This window comes from Dermochelys coriacea, chromosome 13 (genome assembly GCF_009764565.3).
Source record: "Dermochelys coriacea isolate rDerCor1 chromosome 13, rDerCor1.pri.v4, whole genome shotgun sequence".
In the NCBI taxonomy this organism is placed as follows: Eukaryota; Metazoa; Chordata; order Testudines; family Dermochelyidae; genus Dermochelys; species Dermochelys coriacea.
The window spans coordinates 32,542,025-32,568,562 of record NC_050080.1 but is presented as its reverse complement, the minus strand read 5'-3'; the positions used below and the strand labels follow the sequence as shown (position 1 = coordinate 32,568,562).

General features: G+C 47.1%; 1 long non-coding RNA gene across 1 annotated transcript; it reads left to right on the top strand.

Moving 5' to 3' along the window:
• LOC122456523 lies at positions 1-25,985 on the top strand. The gene is made up of 3 exons (XR_006275455.1): positions 1-594; positions 10,854-10,923; positions 23,685-25,985. It is a non-coding gene; the product is annotated as an uncharacterized LOC122456523 (long non-coding RNA).
• The last annotated feature ends 553 nt before the right edge of the window (positions 25,986-26,538 follow it).

Sequence of the window (26,538 nt, the reverse complement as noted above, 5' to 3'; positions counted from 1 at the left end):
AGAAAAGAGACTAAAATATTCAGATCTGGTACTAGCCCTGAACAGGGCTAGCTCCAGCTTTTTTGCCACCCCAAGCGGCAAAGAAAAAAAAGAAGCAGGACCTGCCGCCGAATTGCTGCCGAAGACGTGGACATGGCGCCCCAATCATGGACAGAGAGCCGCTCCAATCACGGACAGAGAGCAGCCCCTTTCTATTGGCTGCCCCAGGCACCTACTTCCTTCACTGGTGCCTGGAGCCGACCCTGGCCCTGAACATGTGGTTTGGAGCTAGCCATCAATCTGAACTAGCCTGGGCAATGTCAAGTGCTAGAAGGAGAAGGAAAGAAGAAGCCTCACTTGAACGAGCAGAGGACCTCTGGAGACTTGTGTTCCTAGCGTCTCCAGATACGACCAAGGCCTTTCAGGATAGTTGGGCAATAGACTAATTTATAGATCCTCAGCTGCACTTGGACTTTCAGATCAAGAACAGTAAAAGGAATGCCAAAGACATTCTGAGAGGCTGTGCAATTTGCTACAGAACTTGAATCATTTCTTGCAGCAGTTCATAAGAGGAAGCAGCTGCTAGTGATGAAGAAGCTGATCACCATGAGCCCTGTAAGTACAACTCTATTTCTAATACACACGATGAAAGGGGGGATTCTAATCTTATTCACAGCCCTATTGCGTGATTGGAACAATGATAAAATTGGTTTGTAAAACAAGGAAAAGTGGCAAGAATGCAAAAATTAAAGGAAAGCAAAGTGCTGATACTGTGACAATATTCACCACAAAAAGAAGGATTGTTATAAATTTGAGGCAGGCCAAGATGTACTGTAGCAAGTACCTACTGAAAGCCTCTCTCCCAGTTTGGGAAATGGAGGGACATCAGATTGAAGGGGCAAAACTTCGGGGTACAAAGATGAGCCCCACAGCTTATGTTTAAATATGGGCAGTTAAACAACAATAATGGGAGTTTGGCTATTATGTGTGTAATAGGACCTGTGCTATGTATAGGGATAATTGACATGAACTCATATATAACAGTTATTAGACCAGACTTGCTAAAAAGGCTAGGGAATAGGGGATCCCAAACTGACCTGCCTAATTGGTCTGAAACAGAGGAAATGACTAGGGCAAGGCCACATGTCCGAAAACTGGACCTCCAAAATTCGAGCAAGAGGTCTGGGTGGGTGAAGTAGTGGATGAGCTAATAATGGCTTAGATTTCATTATGGCTAATAACTGTGTAATCAATGCCAGGAAAAGTGTCTTACAAATTCAGTCTATGGAAATTACCTTTAAAGATATGGCCCAGGTGAGACAAATGGTTTATAGGTAATTGGTTTACAATGAACGAACTGCCCTTCCTCTGGAGGCAGAAATCATTATAACAGCTACATGCTATGGAAGGTTTCCAGCAACAGAAAGGTGGGGAGTATTTAGAATCTGTGCTGAGACCCAGGGTCTTGGGGGAATCTGAGAATATGTCTACACTGCAGTTAAAAACCTACAGCTGGCCCGTGCCAGCTCACTCGGGCTTGTGGGGCTTGGGCTAAGGGGCTGTTTAACTGTGGTGTAGGTTTTCGGTCTTGGGTTAGAGCCTGGGCTCTAGGATCTGAGAGGTGGGAGGGTCCCAGAGCTCAGGCTGCCCCCAAACTGGAACATCTACATCTCAATTAAATGGCCTCTTAGCGCGAGTCACGTGAACCCAAGTTAGCTAGCACAGGCCAACTGTGGGCTTTTAGTTGTAGTGTAGACATAACTTTAGTTGCTAAAGCTCTTGTGGAGCTGAAACAAGAACTGATCCCTGCTTGTTTGCTGAATGTTTCTGATAAAGAGCAAACAGTGAAAAAAGGGTCTGCACAGTTGCGAAGCCAGCCAGTGGTTCTGGTAAATGCTGAGATAGAAGAAAACAACAAGAGTTTCTATGGGACTTGTTCCAGTGCAGTGCTGTACACTTAAAATGGGGAACAGCAGCACTAAGTTGAAGAGACTTTCTGGTTAAAAGAAAAGGAGTACTTGTGGCACCTTAGAGACTAACAAATTTATTAGAGCATAAGCTTTCGTGAGCTACAGCTCACTTCATCGGATGCATTTGGTGGAAAAAACAGAGGAGAGATTTATATACACATACACAGAGAACATGAAACAATGGGTTTATCATACACACTGTAAGGAGAGTGATCACTTAAGATAAGCCATCACCAACAGCAGGGGGGAGAAAGGAGGAAAACCTTTCATGGTGACAAGCAGGTAGGCTAATTCCAGCAGTTAACAAGAATATCAGAGGAACAGTGGGGGGTGGGGTGGGAGGGAGAAATACCATGGGGAAATAGTTTTACTTTGTGTAATGACTCATCCATTCCCAGTCTCTATTCAAGCCTAAGTTAATTGTATCCAGTTTGCAAATTAATTCCAATTCAGCAGTCTCTCGTTGGAGTCTGTTTTTGAAGCTTTTTTGTTGAAGTATAGCCACTCTTAGGTCTGTGATCGAGTGACCAGAGAGATTGAAGTGTTCTCCAACTGGTTTTTGAATGTTATAATTCTTGACGTCTGATTTGTGTCCATTCATTCTTTTACGTAGAGACTGTCCAGTTTGGCCAATGTACATGGCAGAGGGGCATTGCTGGCACATGATGGCATATATCACATTGGTAGATGCGCAGGTGAATGAGCCTCTGATAGTGTGGCTGATGTGATTAGGCCCTATGATGGTATCCCCTGAATAGATATGTGGACAGAGTTGGCAACGGGCTTTGTTGCAAGGATAGGTTCCTGGGTTAGTGGTTCTGTTGTGTGGTGTGTGGTTGCTGGTGAGTATTTGCTTCAGATTGGGGGGCTGTCTGTAAGCAAGGACTGGTCTGTCTCCCAAGATCTGAGAGAGCGATGGCTCGTCCTTCAGGATAGGTTGTAGATCCTTGATGATGCGTTGGAGAGGTTTTAGTTGGGGGCTGAAGGTGATGGCTAGTGGCGTTCTGTTGTTTTCTTTGTTGGGCCTGTCCTGAGTTGTTCTCCTAGACCAACAAAGATATAGATTGTACTCTCCTGGTTGAACAAAAGTTGATACTGCAGGAACTGACCCATTAAACAGCCACCCCATTAGCTACCCATAGGAAAAAGGAAAGAAGCATGATAAATCCTCGAAGAAATGTATCTGGAGGGCATAACTGAGCCTTCAAACCGCCCTTGGGCCTCACCCAAAGTTCTGGTTAAGAAAAAGGACAGCAGCACAAGAGACAGCAGCACCAGGACTATAGAAAATCAAATGAAGTCATTTTAAAGGACTCTTATCTGTTTTCACAAATAGATGGTACCCTAGCAGCTGTAGCAGGTTCAGTCTGGTTTTCCACACTGGATCTTAGAAGTGGGCATTGGCAAGTGGAAGTGGAGCCAAAAGACAAAGAAAAACTGCTGTTACAGCAGGACAAGGCCTATGGTAATTTAAAGTGCTGGCTTTTGGGTTGTGCAATGCACGAGATGCATTTGGGAGAGTAATGGAGGGGTATTACATGGCATATCCCGCTCAACCTGGCAGTAATGCCTACAGGATATCCTGATACATGCTAAAACATTTGAGCAGGAAGTAACACATTTACGAATGGTCTGTGATAAGCTGAAGCTGGCCAATTTGAAACTGCCACAGGGTGACTGGCCCCTGTAAATGAAGCAGGTCCAGCTCCCCTGTGCCAGAACTGTTGGCCAATTAAGAGGGTGAATCAGCTCCCAGGGGCTATAAAGGCATGTCTACACAGCATTTTGGAGTGAGTCTCCCAGCCTGGATCAACAAATTCAGGTTAGTGGGGTTCACGCTCACGCCTCATGCTCCAAAAATAGCTGTACAGACAGTGCTCTGAATTGCAACTCAGGCTGGAGCTGGGGCTCTGAAGCCTAGGGTGGGAGGTGGGCTTCAGAGCCCGAGCTGCAGCTTCAAAGCACTGCCTATAATACTACTTTTAGAGAGCCAGCACAAATCCTGCTAGCCTGATCTTTTCATACATACAAAAGAATGGGGTCTAAATTAGCTGTTACCACTGATAAAAGATCTTGGAGACATTGTGCATAGTTCTCTGAAAACATCTGCTCAATGTGCAGCAGCAGTCAAAAACACTAACCGGACGTTAGGAACCATTAGGAAAGGGATTGATAACAAGAAGAAAATATCATAATGCCTCTGTATAAACCCATGGTAGGCCCACACCCTGAATGCTGCATACAGATCTGATACCCCATCTGAAAATAGATATATTAGAATTGGGAAAGGTACAGAAAAGGGCAACAAAAATTATTAAAGGTCTGGAGCAGCTTCCATGTGAGAAGAGTTTTAAAAGACTCAGACTGTTCAGCTTGGAAAAGAGATGACTAAGGGGGGCTATGAGAGAGGTCTATAAAATCGTGACGGGTTTGGAGACAGTGAATAAGGACATGTAATTTACCTTCACATAACATAAGAACCATGGATCACCCAATGAAATGAATAGGCAGCAGGTTTAAAACAAACAAAAGAAAGTTCTCCTTCACACAATGCACAACTAACCTGTGGAACTCTTTGCCAGGGGAGGTTGTGAAGGCCAAAACTATAATTGGGTTAAAAAAAGAATTAGATAAGTTCATGGAGGATAGACCTATCTAGCCAAGATGGTCAGGGATGCAACTCCATGCTCTGGGTGTCCCTAAACTTTTGAGTGCCAGAAGCTGGGACTGGATGACAGGGGGTGGATCACTCAATGATTGCCTGTTCTGTTCATTTGAAACACCTGCCATTGGCTACTGTCAGAATACTGGGCTAGATACTGGGCTAGATGGACCATTGGTCTGACCCCGTATGGCCACTCTTACGATGCTTGCTCCAAAGTGCTGTGTAGACATACCCAAAAGATCAAAGCTCCTGGGTTCTATAGAGAAGAGGGACCGAGTAAGAGGGAGACTCAGAGAGTCCTGGTGAGAATCAATCGGGAGATTGGTGAGGGTCTCTGGGGAAAGCTGTAGAGAGCAGAAAACTCAATGCAGGCCCTCCTTGGAAAGAGGGAGGAATTGGCTATGAGACTGTATGTATGGGATCTGGAAGAAGGCTGAAGGCAGAGAGCATCTAGAGAGAGCTGCCTGCTGGCACTAAGCTGGAGAGCTGGCACCAAAGGCTGAAGGCCGGGGAGCAATGGAGGAGCTTACCTATTGACATCTCCAGGGCCGGAGAGCTGGATCTAGAGGAGTTGTGAGAGGGCCAGAGGGAATGAAGGATGCTCCCCTGGCAAGGATGGCCCCAGCAGAGAGGCTGTGGAGGTTCCCCCTAGGAAGAGCTGGGTTGTATTCCAGCTGGAAGAGCTGCAGAGGCTATGCTGGTAAAAGGATAGGAGAGGACTGTGCTGGAGAGCCAGGGCATGGTGAGGGAAGCCAGGACTGTGCTGGAGAGTTGGGCCATGGGGAGGAATGGCAGGGATGCATGCTACGTGTACTTGTGGGACTGTGCTCGGGGATTTTTACTCCTAGGGGAACTCTGTGTCCCTGCGGGGGCGCAGAATTCATACCTTCCACAGATTTCTTGGCTCCCCCACAGAAAAATGGGGGAGCCAAGAAATCTGTGGGGAACACACACCCCATTCCCAGCAGCCCGGGCACGTCTGCTGGGAGCAGCCAGCAGCAGAGAGCAGATCACGGTTGGGGGGAAGCGGGAGGCTGGGTATGCGTGTGTGCATCCCTGGAGAGACGTTAAGGGGCTGGGGCTGGGCGGGTGCCTGCGTGCGAACGGGTGAGAGACTCTCACTCCATCCCTCTCGCTTGCTGTTGCTGCATCCCGGACTTGGAGGCGTAGGGCTGTGTGAAGCAGGCTCTGTCCCTGAGGCAGAGCAGAAATGTATTAGCTAAGCAGGCAGGCTGCTAATGTTCCCATTAAGGTGCCACCAGACTCCTTGTTGTTTTAAAGACTAACAGATTTATTAGGGCATAAGCATTCCGTGGGTAAAACACCACTTCTTCAGATGTTCCCATCGTTAATTAATTGTTCCCATTCTTAGTCATTTAAGGCTCTTTTACTTTGCCAGAGTGGTGGTGTTAAGGGCCTTATTGTAAATGACAGTAACGGAATCCTCAGCTAGGAAGAGCTGTGTGCTTTCTCGCTTTTTTTCCTGTGCCAGAGAGGCACAATGGGGTTAGATGACAGCTCAAGATCTATTTTACTTATCTATTTAAAAGAAATGCAGGAAATGATTAGCAAACCTGTATGACTTTCATGTGTGAAAGTCTGAGCAATTTAAAGCGACCTTCGACTTGACAGAACACCAAACACCAAAATAAAAGTGATGTAATTTAAATGAAAATCCAGGATTACAACTGGAATGCCATCACTGGAATGTGATATATGCCATCATGTGCCAGCAATGCCCCTCTGCCATGTACATTGGTCAAACTGGACAGTCTCTACATAAAAGAATAAATGGACACAAATCAGACATCAAGAATTATAACATTCAAAAACCAGTCAGAGAACACTTCAATCTCTCCGGTCACACGATTACAGACCTGAGAGTGGCTATCCTTCAACAAAAAAACTTCAGAAACAGACTCCAACGAGAGACTGCTGAATTGGAATTAATTTGCAAACTGGATACAATTAACTTAGGCTTGAATAGAGACTGGGAGTGGATGGGTCATTACATAAAGTAAAACTATTTCCCCATGTTATTTCTCCCCCCACCCCACCCCCTACTGTTCCTCAGACATTCTTATTAAGTGCTGGAAATGGCCCACCTTGATTATCACCACAAAAGGTTTTCCTCCTTCCCCCCTCCTTCCTGCTGGTAATAGCTCATCTTAAGTGATCACTCTCTTTACAGTTTTCAGAGTAGCAGCCGTGTTAGTCTGTATTTGCAAAAAGAAAAGGAGTACTTGTGGCACCTTAGAGACTAACAAATTTATTAGAGCATAAGCTTTCGTGAGCGGCAGCTCACTTCATCGGATGCATTTGGTGGAAATGCGTCCGATGAAGTGAGCTGTAGCTCATGAAAGCTTATGCTCTAATAAATTTGTTAGTCTCTAAGGTGCCACAAGTACTCCTTTTCTTTTTTCTCTTTACAGTGTGTATGATAAAACCCATTGTTTCATGTTCTCTGTGTGTGTATATAAATCTCCCCACTGTATTTTCCACTGAATGCATCCGATGAAGTGAGCTGTAGTTCACGAAAGCTTATGCTCAAATAAATTTGTTAGTCTCTAAGGTGCCACAAGTACTCCTTTTCTTTTTTGCGAATACAGACTAACACGGCTGCTACTCTGAAAACTGGAATGCAGGGTATTGGTTACCAAGTATTTGTAACTTGACTTTCATGTATTTAGGACATGCTGAACAGTTATTGTGATTATTTTTTTCTGTATGGTAGTTTAAATAAATTACTAAACTAAGTGAAACTGGTGTGATTATATTGCATTATTTTGACAAAATATGCAGAATTTTAGATTTTTTGGTGCCGAATTCTCGCAGGAGTAGTTTTGGACAAAAGTTGTGGGACTTTTGTGATATTTATGTCCGTGGGACTCTTTTAATAAATGAACCCCACCAGGGCTGTTTGCCCTCAGAAAGGCTCTGTGGACTATTCCTGGGGATTCTGAAGGAGGGAAGCTGAGGCAGGTGTGTGTCATGCTGTGGCCTGCAGCAGAAGAGCTCTCATGTGGGGCCGCCAATGGCAGAAACTGAACCAAAAGAAATGCTAGGGAAAATGTGAGGCCAGCCTCTGACAAAATGAAAAGTCTGGATAGTCATATGGGGGAACTTTTAAAAGAGGGCACCTGGACTGGTCTCACAGTCTTAGATGAAAGAGGATAGGAGCCCTAAACTGGATAAACCTTGGGAGGGACCCTATACAGTACGGACACAAAGAAATGAAGGACAGGATACAGTGGGGTCCCAGGACTAGACCCAACATTATCCATAAGGATCATTTGTAAAGATATCAGGGGGACAGAATTTCAATTTGACTGCCCCTGAATCTGAGGCTATGTCTACACTACCGCCTATGTTGGCAATATGTGTGTCACTCAGGGTGAATAAACCACACCCCTGAGCGACATCAGTTACGCTGATATAAGCGCTAGTGTGCACAGTGCTGTCAGTGGGAGAGCTTCTCGCACCGACATAGCTTCTGCGGCTCGCAGGGCTGGTTTTTTTACGCCAGCGGGGGAGTTCTCTCCTGTCAGCTTAAAGAGTCTTCACCAGACGTGCTGCAGTGGCGCAGCTGTATCGGGGCAGCTGCAGCACTGTATATGTAGACATGGCCTGAGAATGTATCTGTGGAAGTTGAGGCTGCAAAAGTTGGTACATCTGATGAAGTGAGCTGTAGCTCACGAAAGCTTATGCTCTAATAAATTTGTTAGTCTCTAAGGTGCCACAAGTACTCCTTTTCTTTTTGCGAATAGTTAACCTTGTGTCCCTTTACATTTGTGAAACTATTTCTTTTCCTTTCTGTCTGGGTTGGGTTAGTGGTTGTCACCATTTTAGACCTCATCAGGACCTTGAGTAAAGCTGAGGTGTTGCTATGAGTTGGGGGGAACCTTGTTATGGGCTGAGTTAAGCCCCCACCTAAAACAAAAGTGTGTGAACTTGCCCTGGAGCTTTTGGCTGAGCATTGTTTAGGGTAGGTGTCAAGGGACGGGGAGGCAGAACAGAAAAGTGGGAAACAGCCTAAAGCAGCAGCTGAAAGCACAGATGCTGACCCTGGAAGAAACCTGAGGAGAGGTTTTTGCATGAGAGGAGCAGGCTGAAAAGACTGCTGTTGGTGCTGAGAACAAAAGAAGCGTTTCCTACTATTTGATTCCTTCTGCATTCAGTGACACAGGGCTTTGTACATTGTGTGTAAAGAAACAAAACTGCATCAAATTAAGTACCAGACTCCATCTATTCCTGCTTCCAGCTGGAACATCACCAGGGCCCCAAAACTTTCAGTAGTTGCTTGGGTCAAAAAGGGGCAACAATATGTTAGGATTAATGGTCATTTTTGCCACTATTCTTCACAAATGAAAGTTTCTTCTTCTGAAGAATGGTATTACACAGAAAATTCCATGGAGAACTATCCTCTTGCAAAATGGCTGCCATCTCCCATTATTCTCAATATGAATGAAACTGCCCTTAGCAACGATGCCTTCTACAAAATGGCCACTGTTTCCAATTTATTTCCAAATGGGAATGAAGTCAAGCTGCTCTCAGGGAAGATGGTAGCCCCTGACAGCATAATCAACCTCTTTCTTCCCTGAGGTCAGATTGGTTTCACTCCCACAGTGAGGTGGTGGCTATTTTGGAAGACGGCACCTTAGCTATTAGTAGACTGTAGCCTTACTCCCATTTATCGAGAGCTCTAGAATTGGAAATCTGGCCAGAACCTCTGACTGCTTTGTGTTGTTCCAGAAAAGTGTAAAATGGCCAGAATACACCGGTGTATTCCAGAATACATCTGGCTGTAAAAGTTAATATACAAATATTTAAGGTTGCTACTTCATAGGTAACTTATTTGGATTTTTCATTTCATATATGAAATTTTCAATCATTAAAAAAATGTACAAGGAACATAATTTAAAAACATACAGATAAAATCTATGCTAAACAGGACTTAAGGTTGAGAATACATATCAGTATTTTAAGGGTGAAATCATTACAGGAATGTTATAATTATCCCAAAACCAAGCATTACAAACCTAGGGAATTCAGAGTTAAGGTTAAAGATAAAAGACATACAAATATGTTAAGGTATGGAAAAGGCATTTTAGGCACCTAAACAACCTTAACTCGCCATAGAATGAGACCATAAAGAAAGAAACCCTATTATGTCTTTAAAAATTAGCTTAATCTAATCTGGGACTACAAATGCTAAAACGCATTTATTATCTTTGTATGTTAATTGCATGGCATCACTAAAGGGCAGAGTAAAGGTTTTCTTTTAAGTGTAACTTCAACTCTGCACTTCCTTGATTTGCAATGCTGTTTTGGGGAATAAGGAGAACATCCTTATGATGCTTTTACCCTTAAATGACTCATCCTTAATTTTTATTTGGGAACACGCTTTGGACTGTTGAATGGCCTCAGTGGTGGTGGTGTAGAATATATACTATCACACAGACTTTTTACTGATGTATTGTATCTGCCATAAAGGGGTATCTGGAGCAGATCTAAGTCTCCATAATTGATTATAAGATATTTTCTGAATGGTTATGGATCATCGAAGTCTGCAGTATTATCTGCTTTTCTGAAGGTAATTCCTGTATTCCTTATATGTCTAAAGTTTTGGGAGCAAAGTAGAACCACTTCCAAAGTGAGTTGTCCATTAAATCTTTTTTGAATTTCATAACATTTTTAGTATATTTCTGTTCACAATTGTAAATCTTGCCAGGGTTTCTCATAAAAATTTGCAGTTTGAGATATTTGGAGCTAGAACAGAAACAGACATATTCCAGGCTCAAAAGTACCATTAACAGTGGCCCTCTCTCTAACTACTACAAATAATAATTATCACAGAAAAACTCAAAAATACAGTCCAGGTGGACTTCATTCAGCCAACTTCCTTTCTGAATGCAGAGGGTCAGCTCTAGGGCACCAATGTGGGAATGACGCACATGGAGAAAGACAGAAAAGAAGTAGAGGCCCTTGGAATCACAAAAACTCCACACTGTTTTTTCTACTGGTAATCCTAATACAGTGTGCAAGGCCGCTGGCACCCCTAATTGTTGGTACTGTCAACGGCCCCACTTTCTGTGGGTGAACTGGCACTTGCAGCCCAATGGTAAAAGCATGAAGAAACATGAGTGATAAAATAATACAGGTTAAAAATTCAACTTTCCACGTTTATGACAGCAGGTTTCACTTTCACTGAGAATGCCTCATTTGTATTTTCTTTTTAGGGTCATTATCTATCCCTTGAGAGTCTTTGTAAAGGTCCAAATTTCAAATAAACAGAACACTATAAGACAGGTATGTAAAGCTGATTTTTGTTGTATTTGGCTAAAATATGGGCACTAAGCTAATAGGTAAACATAAAAGTATGCCATTTAAAACAATGCATTCCCATTAGTGTTTGAATATGTGCCTATACTCCATGTACACTTTTACATGGTTATGTCATTTCCTGTGTAAAACGTGCTTGTTTATACAGCAGCCATATGAAAGATGCAGTAACCCGCTATGTAGGCTATTTGAAGCTGTCTTTAAGAAACATAAAAACCCCTTGACCCTTGTATAATAAAAGGTGTTAAAAGATACTGCTTTTACAACATCTTAGCCAAGCCTAATAAGAATGTACAAACCAAACAAAAAATCCGTAGTCATGGTCAATCACATGTTATTTTATGAATTACTGTTGCTGTTGGGTAGTAAAATGGTATTTTTAAAAGACAGACACAAAATTACACCAGATTTCATTGCTTCTCAGCAACTTCTAATAAAGAGGGAAATCTGAATTTATTTTTGGAAGACAATTATCTACAGTAAATGCCCTTTGCTAGGTGCTTACAAGAGCCTATTTATTTTAGAAATTATCTAAAGTTCATGTATGCATTTATCATTTTGTCTGGTGGAATTGTCCCCGTGTCCCCTGAAACCGTATATAAGAATCAGACTAACTGCAGTGATAAGGGCTGAGCTGATCAAGAGCAAAGCTCCCAGACCCTGGGCTCAGACAGAACCTACACCTTGACTAAAGAGCTATCCGAAAAGGAGGAGGAGGAGACTGGATAAGCAGCATCAACTGACAGACTGTGTTAGGAGAGCAACTATTTGCTGAAATCTATTACTGCAAAGTACTAATGGAAAAGATTCACCTTCCTGTGACTCAGCTGTCCAGCAAAATGATCAACAATAATAATGCGGTGACCTTCTGTCGCTAGGAACCTGAAAATGTTCTTGTTTGTCAGGCCTGTCCAGATGTCCCTTTTGGTATGACACAAAATGTCATGTCCCAGCTTTTGAAAGGCCTTTAGACTCTGGTGCCCTGGGTGAAGCTGCTGTCTACAGGAGCTGGTGACATTGACAACAGGGGGCTGCCAACTTTCCAAGTTCTGAAAACTGGACAGCCCTGCTCTGCCCCCTCCCCTTGAGACCCCTCCCCCAGAGTGCCACCCTCCACTCACTCCCCCCCACTCCCTGCACCCAGTCCAGGGACCACAGCACTCTACCTACCCCACCAGTTACCTGTGGGTGTGGGGAGGCTCTCTCCATAAGCCACTCACTCAAGTCACACATGTCTGTGGAGGAGCTAGGAATAGAACCCAAGAGTCCTGGCTTCCAGCCCCTTCTGCTCTAACCTTCAGCCCCCACTCCCCTCCCAGAGCCAGGGCCCAAGGATAGAACCCAGGAGTCCTGGCTCCCAGGCACCCCACTCTAACCACAAAACACCATTCTCCTCTCTGAGCCACAAATAGAGCTCAGGAGCCCTGAGTTCCAGCCCCCCGTTCTAACCCACTAGCCCCCACTCCCATCCCAGAACAGAAAATGGAACTCAGGAGTCCTGGCTCCCAGCCCCCCCTGCTGTAACCCCTACCACCCACACCCCTCCCAGAGCCAGGGAGAGAACTCAGGAGTCCTGACTCCCAGCTCCCCTCCCCCAGCTCCTCCAGGCCCTTAACACTGAGGCCAGAGATGGTCCCAAACATACCCAGGTGTTCCCTGCCCATCTGAGTCCATGGAACTTGGGCAGAGGGCTGCTTGCTTCCATCTGAGGAACTTGCCCCATTGTTTGTAGCCACCCCCCCCCTCGGCAGCCGTGACCCGCTCATGCTGGCTGGCTCCAGAAAACTCACATGGAAATATTGGATCCGGGGTCTCCCTGCTTCTCCTGAGGAGTTTAATGAGACTTTGCTAGTGGTTCCTCTGCACCCCACAGTAAGGGGCTCTTCGAGCTCCCATTCCTGGGCTATTTCGGCTCCGGCTGGGGCGAGCTGTCTGGAAAGCACTGGAGCCTGACAACTTCTGCTGCCCAGAGCGAGCGGGTGCCCAAGTTTCCAGAGAGCGGCGCCAGGGAGCAGCTGGCTCCTACCTGGGCAGTGATTGCACCATGCATGGAGCCGGGATTGGCAGCCCAGCCCAGCCCTTCAGGGGAAGCAGCCCCGCTTGGTGCACCGAGCCCAGGCCGCTCTGCAGCCTGCGGGGCGCAAACGGAGCAGTGCCAGGGCTGCTCTCCAAATGACCCCTCTCCTGACATCTGCACCCCGCAGGTAGCGGGCTGCCCCCTTCCTTTCCATCGCCTCTCTGGCGTGCTCAGAGCTTGCCCTCCCCTCACCCACTTTGCTTGCAGTGCCAGTGCGAACCTGCAAGCGCTCCCCTTTCCCAGCCCCAGGCCTTCCCCCCTCCTCAACCAGAGCCACCGCCCCAGGCTGCAAGAGGCCCAGATCTCTGAGGCTTTCTGTCAGCAGCTGAACAGCTGCAGGTCTTCCCGCCCTCTCGGCAGGGAGGCTGATTGCGGTTACTCTGGTAAGTGGACTTTTAGTGTCTTTCCAGACTTTCTGGTCGAAAACCAGACACCTGGCAACCCTACAACAGGCTGACAAGCACATATGCACCTGAAAGCCATCCTACCACCAGGCCTATCCACATGTTGACAATCTGCCATCCCTCCTCCAGACCTTATGAATCCAGCACGTGAGTCCCTGAATCACCCTGTTCCCACATTAAGAGTCAAATCCACAGGGTGGCAGGGAAAGAGACAGGGTGCCTGGCTAAGAACTGCCCACCTTCCATTCTCTCTCCCCCTCTGGAATTATACGTTTACTTTCAATGTATTATTCAACTGCTAGATCTCTCTGGGCTTTATAGAGTTTCAGACAAGGGCTGGTTCCTGATAAATGAATGAGACAAAGATGGTGCTAGAGCTTTGTGGAAGCCTGTTGGTGTCACACTCAGGGCGTGGGCAGTTTGACCCAGTGGTTAGAGCAGGAGCTGGGAATCACGCTGGGTCAGATACTGGGAGATCCGAGTCTAAGGCAGGGCAGAGGGCAAACCAGGAGTCAGAAGACAGGCAGGGTCAGGTTACCAGATCAGAAGCAGCCTAAAGCAGGGAAATCCCAGTTGCATAGACAACTTCCTGTTCCTGGACTGGGTTTTTATAGAAGTTATGAACCAATCAGAGTCCAAGACTGGAGTCCTCTCTCAAGGGTTCAGCTTCTATTCTGTCAACTATTAACAGGACACTGGGTAGCAGGTTAGACCTATGCTTCCTGTAGAGCATTGTTCAAGACCTGTCGCCTCTGATAATTGCTTTGCCTCTGACATGTCATAGCTATTTTCTATAACAAATGCATCTTGTTCACGAAGATTTCTGATGCAAAAGACTGGTTGTTGTCACTACAAAAAGAACTGTTTCATATTGTTGCTCCAGAGTGTATCAAATTCAACAGACCCACAGACCTCTGAAGAGGCTGAAAAGATTGGGATTGTTTACTGTGCAAAGAGATGACTGAGGGAACATAAAATCTATAAAATACTGGATGGTCTTGAGAAGGTAGATCAGGAGTTTCTGTTCTTCCTATCTCAAAACAATCATAGAATCATAGCAGATTAGGGTTGGAAGAGACCTCAGGAGGTCATCTAGTCCAACCACCTGCTCAAAGCAGGACCAATCCCCAACTAAATCATCACAGCCAGGGCTTTGTCAAGCCGGGCCTTAAAAACCTCCAATGATGGAGATTCCACCAGCTTTCTAGGTAACCCATTCCAGTGCTTCACCACCCTCCTAGTGAAATAGTTTTTCCTAATATTCAACCTAGACCTCCCCCACTGCAACTTGAGACCATTGCTCCTTGTTCTGTCATCTGCCACCTCTGAGAACAGTCGAGCTCCATCCTCTTTGGAATCCCCCTTCAGGTAGTTGAAGGCTGCTATCAAATCCCCCCTCACTCTTCTCTTCTGTATTCTAAATAAGTCCAGTTCCCGCAGCCTCTCCTCATAAGTTATGTGCGCCAGCCCCTTAATCATTTTCATTGCCCTCTGCTAGACTCTCTCCTATTTGCCCAAAACAGGACGCAATACTCCAGATGTGGCCTCACCAGTGCCGAATAGAAGGGAATAATCACTTCCCTCCATCTGGCAATACTCTTACTGATGCAACCTAATATGCCATTAGCCTTCTTGGCAACAAGGGCACACTGTTGACTCATATCCAGCTTCTCGTCCACTGTAATTCACAGATCCTTTTCCGCAGAACTGCCGCTTAGCCAGTTGGTCCCCGGCCTGTAGCAGTGAAGGACTCTGCACTTGTCCTTATTGAACCTCATTGGATTTCTTTTGGCCCAATCCTCCACTTTGTCTAGGTCACTCTGGACTCTCTCCCTACCCTCCAGCATATGTACCTCTCCCCCCAGCTTAGTGTCATCCTCAAACTTGCTGAGGGTGCAATCCATCCCATTATGCAGGTCATTAATGAAAATGTTGAAGAAAACCAGACACAGGATTGATCCCTGGGGCACTCCACTTCACACTGGCTGCCAACTGGACATCGAGCCATTGATCACTACACATTGAGCCTGATAATCTATCCAGTTTTCTATCCACCATATAGTCTATTAATCCAATCCATACTTCTTTAACTTGCTGTCAAGAATACTGTGGAAGACTGTATCAAAAGCTTTGCTAAAGTCAAGGCTTATCACGTCCACCACTATCCACAGAGCCAGTTATCTCATCATAGAAGGCAATCAGGTTGGTTAGGCATGACTAGCCCTTGGTGAATCCATGTTGACTGTTCCTGATCACCTTCCTCTCCTCCAAGTGCTTCAAAATGGATTCCTTGAGGACCTGCTCCATTATTTTTCCAGGGACTGAGGTGAGGCTGTAGTTCCCCAGATTCTCCTTCTTCCCTTTTTTAAAGATGGGCACTATATTTGCCTTTTTCCAATCGTCCAGGACCTCCCCCGATCGCCATGAGTTTTCAAAGATAATGGCCAATGGCTCTGCAATCACATCAGCCAACTCCCTCAGCACCCTCTGATGCATTGCATCCGGCCTCATGGACTTGTGCATCCAGCTTTTCTAAACAGTCCTTAACCTGTTCTTTCACCAATGAGGGCTGCTCACCTCCTCCCCATACGGAGGTGCAGCAGTCTGGGAGCTGACATTGTCTGTGAAGATCGAGGCAAAAAAAGCATCAAGTACCTCAGCATTTTCCACATCATCTGTCACTAGGTTGCCTCCCCCATTCAGTAAGGGTCCCACACTTTCCATGACCTTCCTCTTGTTGCTAACATACTTGTAGAAACCCCTCTTGTTACCTTTCACATCCCTTGCTAGCTGTGACTCCAATTGTGCTTTAACCTTCCTGATTACACCTTTGCATGTTCAAGCACTATTTTTATACTCCTCCCTAGCCATCTGTCCAAGTTTCCACTTCTTGTAAGCTTCCTATTTGTGTTTAAGCCCACCAATAATTTCTCTGTTAAGCCAAGCTGGTCTCCTGCCATATTTGCTATTCTTTCTGCACATTGGGATGGTTTGTTCCTGCACTCTCAATAAGGCTTCTTTAAAATACTCTCCTTGAGTCCTTTTCCCCTCATATTAGCCTCCCAGAGGATCCTGCCCATCAGTTCCCTGAGGGAGACAAAGTCTGCTTTTCTGAAGTCCAGGGTCCATGTTCTGCGGCTTTCCTTTCTTCCTTTTGTCAGGATCCTGAACTCAACCATCTCATGGTCACTGCTGCCCAGGTTGCCACCCATTTCTACTTCCCCTACCAAATCTTCCCTGTTTGTGAGCAGCAGGTCAAGAGGAAAACAACCCCTAGTTGGTTCCTCCAGCACTTGCACTAGGAAGTTGTCACCAACACCCTCCAAAAACTTCCTGGATTGTCTGTGCACTGCTGTATTGCTCCCCCAGCAGATGTCATGGTGATTGAAGTCCCCCAGGAGAACCAGAGCCTGTGAGCTGGAAACTTCTGTTAGTTGTCCAAAGAAAGCCTTGTCTACCTCATCCTCCTGGTCTGGTGGTCTATAGCAGATGCCCACCCCAACATCACCCTTGTTGCTCTTGTCTCTCAACTTAATCCAGAGACACTCAACAGTGTTTCATTCTGGAGCTCTGAGCAGTCATACTGCTCTCTTACATACAGTGCAATTCCTCCACCTTTTCTCCCCCGCCTGTCCTTCCTGAACAGTTTATACCCATCCATGACAGTGCTCGTCATGTAAGTTACCCCACCAAGTGTCTGTTATTCCAATCACATCATAGGTCCTTGACTGTGCCAGGGCTTCCAATTCTTCCTGCTTGTTTCCCAGGCTTCTTGTGTTTGTGTACAGGCACCTAAGATATAGCTGATTGCCCTGCTTTCTCAGTATGAATCAGGAGCCCACCCCACCCCCGTTGCACACTCCTCCTTGTGTTTCCTCCCTGTATCCCACTTCCTCACTTACTTCAGGGCTTAGGTCTCCATCCCCCTAGCTTAAAGCCCTCACTAGGTTAGCAAGCCTGCCTGCAAAGATGCTCTTCCCTCTCTTCGTTAGGTGGATCCCATCTCTTCCTAGCAATCCTTCCGGGAACAACATCCCAGGGTCAAAGAATCCAAAGCCCTCTCTCCAACACCACCTCTGCAACCACGCACTTACCTCCACAATTCGATGGTCCCTACCTGGGACTTTTCCTTAAACAGGGAGGATGGATGAGAACACGACTTGCGCCTCAAACTGCTTTATCCTTCTTCCCAGAGCCACATAATCTGCAGTGACCCACTCAAGGTCATTCTTGGCAGTATCATTGGTGCCTACATGGAGAAGTAAGAAGGGATAGTGGTCTGAGGTAGTCTCGGTAGACACTCCATCACATCTTGAATTCTAGCTCTAGGCAAACAGCACACTTCTCAAGGTCCCCCTTAGGAGGGAGTCCCTGACAACCACCACCCGTCTTCTCCTCTTGCAAGTGATGGTCGTGGAACTCCCATCCCTAGGACAATGCATCTCATGTCTTTCTGTTGATGCAGTCTCCTTCTGATCCCTTCCTTCAGATGACTCTTCCAAACCATTCTCACAATGGGTGAGACAGGCTCAGGTGATGAGTCTCAGAGCCCTATCTTGGGGGGAATGGGTGTGTAGTGGGGCAGATAATCCCCCACCAGTCAAGAAGAGGTTAAAGAACCAATCAGACCAAGGCACCACACCTGTATAGCTTGTTAGGCCTGGGGACAGGCCCTTAAAAGGAACTCAGCCCAATTGGGGGCTACTCTGAAACCAGCAGAGTGAGAGCCCACATCTTCCGGACTGGAGCACTGGATTATGTGATGAAAAATGGATTGAGAGCTCTGCCAGCCTAAGCCCTCTGAGAAGACAAGATGTCCCAGGTTATTTCTTTTGCTGAAACCCCCAGGACTAGCTCTTGGCCTATAGCTGCACAGGAGGGTGGGAGCTGAGACATCCTGTGGAACCTGAAAGACTGCTTCCCCTCCTTGGCAAGAGGGAGAGCCTGGCCCTTCACAGGCCCTGGAACTATTTTCCTTTTTGTTTGGGCTGTTTTATACCCCCCAGAAGGAGGCAGACTTGGTAACGGGCAGTCAGAGGGCTATATTCCATAGCCTGGGATTGGACCACAGTAGGGTTGCCAACTTTCTAATCACACAAAATTGAACACCCTTGCCCCACCCCTTCTCTGACACCACCCCTACTCACTCCATCCCCCTCCCTCCATCGCTTACTCTTCCCCACCCTCTCTCACTTTCACTGGGCTGGGGCAGGGGGTTAGAGTGTGGGAGAGGCCTGGGCTGGGGGTGCAGGCTCTGGCGTGGGGCTGGGGATGAGGGGTTTGGAGTGCAGGAAGGGGTGTGGAGTATTTGGAGGGGTGAGGGCTCCAGGTGGGGGTGTGCACTATGGGGTGGGGTGGGGATGAGGGGTTTGGGGCACAGGAGGGGACTCCAGGATGGCTGGGGCAGGGGGTTGGGGTGCGGGAGGGCATTTGAGGTCCCGGTGGTGCTTTCTGTGGCTCTGAGGAAGCAGCTGCCAGGTCCCTGCAGCCTCTAGGCACATGGGCAGCCGGGCAGCTTTGCGTAGTGCATGCTGTCTTCGCACCTGCAGGCACCAACCCCCACAGCTCCCATTGGTCATGACTCCCGGCCAATGGGAGCTGTGGAGCCGGTGCTAGGGATGGGGGCAGCACCAGAGTCTCCCAGTCCCTGGCTGCCCCAGTGCCTAGAGGCCGCAGAGACCTGGCGGACGCTTCTTGGACCCACGTGGAGCCAGGGCAGGTAAGGAGCCTGCCTTAGCCCCGGGCCCCCACTGCACCGCTGACTGGAGCTGCCAGGGTCCCTTTCAACTGGGTGTTTTGGTCAAAAACTGGAGGCCTGACAACCCAAGACCACAGGGTTTAAACTAGTCTCTATCCATTAGAGACCATGATGAGACCTTCCTGAGGGCAGATCATCCCACATCTGCTACTGTGGAGTTCTTACACCTTTCTCTGAAGCAGCTGGTGCTGGCGATAGTCCAAGATAGGATACTGAATCAGATGGACCTCAGGTCTGATCTGATCTAGCAATTTCTGTGTTTTGATTTTCGTATGAAGAGCTTTGAAGGTACAGCAATAAGTTGATGTAGTGGAAGATAGGAAGCCAATGGAGTGAACTTAAAGTAGAGGTGTAACATAGTCTAAGTGACAGCCCAAGAAGATTATCTCACCCACAGTATTTTGAATAACAAAATGTATTAAGGTATAAAAAGACAAAAGCATAGTGAAAGCCGATGGCTGGAAGCTGAAGCTAGACAATTCAGACTGGAAACAAGACATAATATTTTAACAATTTAGAGTAATTAATAGTACCACAATTTTCCAACGGATGTGGTAGATTCTCCATCACTTGAAGAACTTGAATGCATTTTCTTTCGAAGCTCTCTTGTAGTTCAACCAGTAATGGCGGGCTTGATGCAGGAATCACTGGGTGACATTCTCTGGCCTAAATCATGCAGATCAGACTAGATCATAATCTAGTCCTTTCATAGATTCCAAGGCCAGAAGGGACCATTGTGATCATCTAGTCTGCGCTGCTGTATAACACAGGTCAGAGAACAGCCCCAAAATAATTCCTAGAGCAGGGATTCTCAACCTTTTTCTTTTTGAGACACCCCTCCTCCAGCATGCTATAAAACCTCCATGGCCCACCTGTGCCACAACAACTGTTTTTTGCATATAAAAGCCAGAGCCAGGGTTAGTGGGTAGCAACCAGGGCAATTGCTCAGAGCCCCTCACCACAGGGTGCCCTGCAAAACTATGTTGCTCCAGCTTTGGCTTCAGCTCCGGGTGGCGGAGCTTGGAGCCCCAGGCTTCAGCCCCAGGTGGTGGGGCTTCGGCTTTCTGCCCTGGGCCCCAGCAAGTCTAATGCCAGCCCTGCTTCCAGGATCAGTGCAGAGCCATGGCAGGCAGGGAGCCTGCCTTAGCACCACTGACCAGGAGCCACTTGAGGTAAGTGCCACCCAGTTGGTGCCCACAACCCAAATCCCCCTGCCCTGGGTCAGAACCTCCTCCTGCACCCTAACTCCCTCCCAGGCCCTGCACCCCCACCTGCACCCCAACCCTCTGCCCTAGATTGGAACCCCCCCTGCATCCTAACTCCCTCCCAGGCCCCACACCCCCACTTGCACCCCAACCCCCTGCCTCAGCTCAGAACCCCATCCCGCACCCTAACTCCGTCCCAGACTCCACACTCCCACCTGCACCCCAACCCATGGCCTCAGCCCTGAGCCTTCTCCTACACCCAAACTCCCTCCTGGAGCCCGCACCCCCAGCTGGAGCCCTAACCCTCTCCCACACTCTAACCCCTGCCCCAGCCCAGTGAAAGTGAGGGAGGGTAGGGGAGAGCGAGCGACTAAGGGAGGGGGGCTGGAGTGAGTGTGGGATGGGGCCTCAGAGAAGGGACAGGGCCTCAGGGAAGGGGAAGGGCAGTGGGTGGGGCAGGGGTGTTTAGTTTTGTGAAATTAGAAAGTTGGCAACCCTAGGGGAAGCCCCGAGCCTCTGCGCCCCCACCCCCCCACGGGGCTGTGTGTGGCCCGCGACTTATTTTTTTCTGTGGGTCAATGACCCCTGATAGAAAAAAAGTTCCCCACCCTTGATTTAAGAATAGAGCTTCCATTAGAAACAAGAGAGACTGATGGAAACAAACAGTTACCATACCAAACAAAATAATAAAATGTGAATTAGGCCCTGCTCTTCTAAAAGTGACAATTCCTATCTAATAATGTAGTGCCCCCTGTTCCCAAAACTTCAGTCCATTGCAGATCTGGCTGGCTTCTCAGCAACCAGGATCCAATTTTTCATGAAATGGTCCCACTTAACAGGATATTTCCTCAGTGAATGGATCCAGAGGGCCTTTCCCCACTCCATGTTGTATTGAAACAGCCTTTTTTCTCTATTCCTAGACAGAGCAATCCCCTCTCTGTTGTAATGTTCCTTTTTTACCTCCAAGTGGTTTTGATTGTTTGCAGTTTTCTCTGGCACTTTGCCATTGATAGTCTTGGGATGGAGCAAAGCTAGACAATTGCATTACATCAGCGGCTAACCAGGAGGCCTGACAACTCCCTCTTGCCTGAATGAGACATCACTGAGACATATAATCCCCTGGTGACTAACTTGTACTCCAGACCATAAAGCATACTTTCAATATAGTTACATTATTCCTTAAAATATTACTCCTACATACATCTCTCAATGATTGAGTTTTGAAAAGTTATGGGCTTTCTGTAGATACCCTATATGTTGCCTCATGTGGATAAATACCATGAAAGACTTGTTTGACATAATAAGTTTGTCAGGCCTATGATGAGGGTTGTTTGCAAAGAACTGGGGACCCTTTGCCAAGAGGCCTCCATGTTACAGCTGCCCCCTGACTTTGATGCAGTAGGGGGCTAGCCACTGGCTATTCTTCAGGTGTCAGTTCTGGGTTCTCTTTTCTAGACAGGGCATCTGCAACCACATTTTCTTTCCCCTCGATATGCACAATCTCGAATTCATGTTCCTGTCTCAGTGCAACAGCCTGGAGTTGGTACCTTTGTTTCTGTGTAAGCACACCAATGGACAATGTTCTGGAGCCCCTAAATTTTCTGTTGAACAGATCTGTTTTAACTATTTGACAGCCCATATGATTGTATAGCTTTCTTGCTTTGAGAAAGTAATTTTCTTTATTGGGGGTCAGTTTTTTACTTAAGAATGCAATGGGGTTGCTCTCTCTGCCTGCACGAGAACTGCTCCCAGCCTGGTATTGGATTCTGTACACAGCTTGAACACTTCATTAAAATCAGGACATGCCAGAACTAGCTTTTCTGACAGAACCTTTTTTTACTTTATCAAAGCCCTTTTGACAAGCTTCAGTCCAGAGTAGTCTGGTTTATTCTTTTTACACAATAAATCTGTGACTGCTGATACAATATCCCGACAATCCTCTACAAACTTACAATAATAATTTCCCAAGCCTATGAAGGATTCTACTTGCTTTTTAGTTTGGGGTACAGGCCAGTTGACAACAGATTCCACCTTTAGGGGATCAGGATGAATTTGGCCTTCCCTCACCCAATGACATAGATAAAGGACTTTAGCTTCTCCTTGTCAAGGGGTGGGGGTGTTTGGTGTCTGAGCCCAGCAGTACTGCCTACTGGTAATACTGTGGGCTGCGTTGCCCAGTGGTAAGAGTCAGTGGCCAGAGGTAGAGGAACCCAGGCCCTCCCTGTTCTACCAGATTTCAACCCAGGGTTCAAAGAAATAATAATTTAAAAATGTGTGGCCTGCTGAAATGGAATTAATTTGCAAACTGGGTACAATTAACTTAGGCTTGAATAAAGACTGGGAGTGAATGTGTCATTACACAAAGTAAAACTATTTCCTCTTGTTCATTTCCCCCTGTACTGTTCTTGTCAACTGCTGGAAATGGCCCACATTGATTAACACTACAAAAGGTTCCCTCCCCATCCTCCCCCCCACTCTCCTGCTGGTAATAGCTCACCTTTCCTGATCACTCGTTACAGTCTGTATGGTAACACCCATTGTTTCATGTTCTCTGTGTATATAAAATCTCCCCATTGTATTTTCCACTGTATGCATCCGATGAAGTGAGCTGTAGCTCATGAACGCTTATGCTCAAATAAATTTGTTGGTCTCTAAGGTGCCACAAGTACTCCTTTTCTTTTAGCTTGCTTCTAGTCTTCTGGAACTTTGCCAGTGCTCCAAGAACGATTGAAAATCAACATTAATGGTCCAGCAAGCTCCTCTTCCAGCTCTTTTAAAACTCTTGGTTGCAAGTTATCTGGACCTGCAAGTTATCTTCTGATTTTAAAATGTCTAACTGGCCTTAACATCTATGAATCAATGAATGAATAGCATTTGTGATGATAACACTCATGAATCAAGGACAATAAATTTGTAATCTATGGCAGTGATGGAGTATACAAACCCCATACTTGACAACAAGAGGTTAAGAAGCTGTTCCGGGCTAAAACAGCTCCGCCTACCACACCTGCAAGATGTACACAGGCTGGAGGAGAAGTGTAAAAGAGGAACAGAGTAGTTCACTGGTGGGCTGACCAAGGAAGAGAACAGGCCTTGAATCCTCAGCTCCAGAGGAAAGGGCTGACAGAGGGCAAAAGCTTCCCTGATCACCACTGCCTGAAGATCCCTCCTGGAGGAATGGGAGGGCCAGATCCCGATACACCCTGAGAGGAGGCATTCTGCGCTCTCTCGCTCTTACTAACTCAGTTTATTTGTGTTAATTCCCCTTGTTTTTTTGTTTATAGACTGCCCCAGAAGGGGAGAGCCGGCTGGAGGACCAAGGCACAAGACGAGGCAGGCTACTGCAGAGGCAGAGCAGCCAGTGGTCACAGACCCCACGGGTGACAGAGCCGCCATGCCACGCCTGGCCACAAGGAGGCACGAGCAATGAGTCAACCCTTTCGCAACTGGTGGAGAACGGGGGAGAGGGGGAAGAAGCGACTGACCCAGATGGTCTAATAGCCGTGACCTATAGCCATGGGTTGGTGAGTCAGATAACATGGACTTGGAGCGTCTTCTCAAGCGGATGAATGAGAAGCAGCCCAGCAGCAGCAAAGCTCCTGCAGCAAACAGCTGGTCTGGCACCTAGGGGCACAACAGCAGCAAAGGTGGGTCCAGCAGGTAGTAGCACTGATGCAGGGTCTCCCTGGGTCTGATATCCAGGGGCTATAGGCCCCGGCCCAATGGCCCCACCTGTGCCAGTGAAATTCGCAAAGATAGGTCCTGAGGAGGCCTGGAGGCCTTCCTGATATCATGTGAGCGAGAGGCAACAGCAGCCCAGTGGCCCAGTGGCCACCTGACCAGTGGGCACCTTATCTGACAGGACCAGCATAGGCTGCATATTAGGGGCTGGATGTGGCATCTGTCCAAGACTATGGGAAGGTGAAAGCAGCCATACTCCACGACCTTGATATCATGGAGGGGACCTTCTGACAGAGGTCCCGTGGGGAGAAATAATCCCGGGAGCTGAGCCCTGCTTGGTCACAGAAATTAAGAGGCCTATGCTGGAGGTGGTTAAAGCCAGAGACTCGGACTGGAGTTGAGGTGACCGAGCTCATCATGGTAAAGCAGTTCTCTCACATGCTTCCGGAGGGGGGTAAGGACTAGGTGCTCGACCACTGGCCAGAGTCCCTAGTCGGTGCTGACCAGCTAACAAAAAATTATTTAGCTGCAGAAACAGCTCTGGCAGCTTCACATAAGCAACTGCCTGAGACCAAGGGAAGGCCCAACCATGGGAACTGGCAATCAGACAGGGCAGTCTCAGAAACACCAGGCTGCAAAGGGCCCAGCAGGCCGCTGTGCCCTGGATTGGCTCCCATTGTGAAATCCCAGCCCCTCGGGCCCCAGCCCAGACAAAAGCCCTTGAGACCCGCATGGGCTCCTTTGTTGGAAAGTCAGGGTGTGGGAGCAGACAAGTCACATAGGGAAGGGCTGCCTCAGACATAAAGCACAGGGCCAGTAGCCACGCAGCCAACAGTGGAGACTTGCTTTTCATGTGGGCGCCTGGGTCATTGGTGTCACAAGTGCCCCTTTATGGATTGTGGTTATGGACAAATGTGGCTGGCAGAAAGCCATGCCTGTAAGTGAACCCGAGCAAAAGTAACTGTCCCTGTTCAGATAAATGGAACTGATGTAATGGGCCTGGTGGATTCCAGGTGTGGGAAGACCCTGGTCCAGGATGATTTTATCCCAAACCCTGAAGCCCCTGGGTAGACTATTTTTCTACAGTGTATCCCTGGAGAGGTTAGACCCTATCCAAGTGCATATGTGAGGCTGACTCTGGGGAAAACACAAAGTCCCTTGTAGTGGGGCTGGCCTCCATACTAGCCTGTGACGTTATTGACAGAATCTGTAACCATATAGATCATTGTTGCAACCAAAGTCCTGTAGTGGCACCAAATCTTGTATAAAGGGGGTCAAATAAGGTGTCTAAAACAAGGTTATGGTTTTCTCGTTATGCTATCTGTATATATGTATCATTCTTGTAGGTGAAGTTATGAACATTGGCTCTATCTTGTCTGTATTTCAAACTTATGCTATGCTTCTGGGTGAGGCCCCAGATAAGTTGGTGTCACCTCTGCCTGCTTGATGGACCATTAAGGACCATCAGCTATACAATTGACCCATTGAGAGAAGGCAGACACACCTTGTGACTCATCAAGGTATGCAGGGACATGACTATGGACAGAACTCTGAGGTTTTTCCATGCCATGTGATGGACAGCTTGTCCTTGGGACAAAGAAAGCAGAGACCACATGGCAAGAGACTATAAAAAGCAGCTGCAGCTCGTCCATCTGGTCTTCAATCCTGCTTCTTATCTCTGGAAAGACTTTGCTACAAATGGAAGCTCTACACAGAGGACTGATGACCCCTCCTGTCTGTGGATGTACTCCAGAGACTTGATTTGAACCTGCAGTTTATTCCATCACTGCTACAAGCCTGAACCAAGAACTTTGCCATTACTGTATGTAATTGATTCCATTTAACCATTTTGCTCTCATCTATATCTTTTTCCTTTTATGAATAAACCTTTAGATTTTAGATTCTAAAGGATTGGCAACAGTGTGATTTGTGGGCAAGATCTGATTTGTATATTGACCTGGGTCTGGGGCTTGGTCCTTTGGGATCGAGCGAACCATTTTTCTTTTACTGGAATATTGGTTTTCATAACCATTTGTCCCCATTACGAGTGGCACTGGTGGTGATACTGGGAAACTGGAGTGTCTAAGGGAATTGCTTGTGTGACTTGTGGTTAGCCAATGGGGCAAAACCAAAGTCTTCTCTGTTTGGCTGGTTTGGTTTGCCTTGGTGTGTATAGAAACCCCAGCCTTGGGCTGTAACTGTCCTGCATTCAGCAATTTGTCCTGAATTGGCACTCTCAGTTGGGTTCCACCAGAACCAGCATCATTACATAGCATACCCCATTATCTTGGGTTGGGTTTGAGAGTATTTCTCTGAGGTTCTGTGGGGGTTTAAACCACATCCAGAGGCCCCAGAGAGGGTAACTGAGGTAACTCGGGGAGACAGAGTCTCAAAACCTTTGATGTTAGCAGGTGTAGGTGAGGCACTGGACTCTGGAGAGGGGGGATCTAGCTAAGG